This window comes from Pteropus alecto, unplaced genomic scaffold (genome assembly GCF_000325575.1).
Source record: "Pteropus alecto unplaced genomic scaffold, ASM32557v1 scaffold177, whole genome shotgun sequence".
NCBI classification, from domain to species: domain Eukaryota; kingdom Metazoa; phylum Chordata; class Mammalia; order Chiroptera; family Pteropodidae; genus Pteropus; species Pteropus alecto.
This window is the reverse complement of record NW_006442207.1, coordinates 6,739,386-6,740,626: the sequence shown is the minus strand read 5'-3', so window position 1 is coordinate 6,740,626 and position 1,241 is coordinate 6,739,386.

The following is a 1,241-nucleotide window of genomic DNA, read 5'->3' as shown; positions in this document are numbered from 1 at the left end:
CTTTCCCTCCTTCTGTGCCAAGGGTCATTTCCTCTTCATAAAATCCAACTTCTCAGGGATTTTCACAGTGTTCAAATTCTTGATGGGATAGGACAGGTCAGGCCAGGCTGAGTCATCCAAGGAAAACATTTCACGGAAGCTCCTGGGTCAAGAAGCACTTCAGTGAACCTGGAGCAGTTTCTCTGCCCTGCATCCTGCCGGGGTGGGGAGCTGAGTGGGATCCCCCAGTGCTGGGGAGGGGGCACCTCAGACGGTTGGTTGGCAGAAGCTGGGAGTTCCTCCAGCTGGACCACCTTTTTGAAAAGCCCTTGATTTTATGAATAAGACTTTTACCCTTTTAGTTATTCTTGATGTCTACTAGATTCATGCCTTAAAGTAAAATTAAATGAATTTTATGAAAAAGGAATAGAGCCCTTCATTTTGGAAGCTCTGATAAGTTCCCCCCAACTTATTTCTCTCCACGTGATTTTGGGAGATGCCAGGGCTGATTCTATTCTGGACAACGAATTTGGTATAGATTCACTTGACTTAAAAATGGGAAGCAGAAGCGCCCTCTCCCTCCAGCTAAAACAGCAGCTGGTAAGAGCTTAGGTCAAAGTGGGCCTCTCTGCCATGGGTGGCATTAGCTCAAGTGACACCAAAACAAGGAAATGGCATCTGTCCTTGACTTACCCTTGGTGCCTGCACTCTGGACTCCAGCAGCCTCGCTGTGGGGTGGTTTTAAATGGTGTCTCGGTGAGGGGAGAAGCTAAAGGAAGAGAAGGATGAAGGACTGTAGAGCACTCGAGGAATTTCGGGTGTTTATAGGTGGGTCCTTTCTGAAGGCAGAAGGTCAAGGGCGTCTCAGAGTTGACCCTATGTTCAGACTTTGATGTCTAGTTGTGAAGAACAGAGCCCTGACTCCCATTGGGCCGTCTGATACTGGAGGGCAGTGCCTTCAGGCCCCAGACGGGCTGCGGGATCTCCAGCCTGACATTCTGGTGGAAGGGTTTGGGACAGAGGTGCTGGGTGAAATGCGGCCCCACCACAGCCCTAGACAAGACCTGAAGAAGATCGTAGTCGAGCCTGAGCTGAGCTCCACAGCTGAGCTCCTCGCCTGGAGGCGGCCTCCTTGGCTCAGCCCCCGGAAGACAGTTCCTGTTGTTTCTATTCCTGACCGCTGGCAGGTGGACTAGGAAGGGATTGTTTTATTTATTTTGCATTTTTCTTTTTTCCCAGTAGATGAGAGGATCCCGCACATT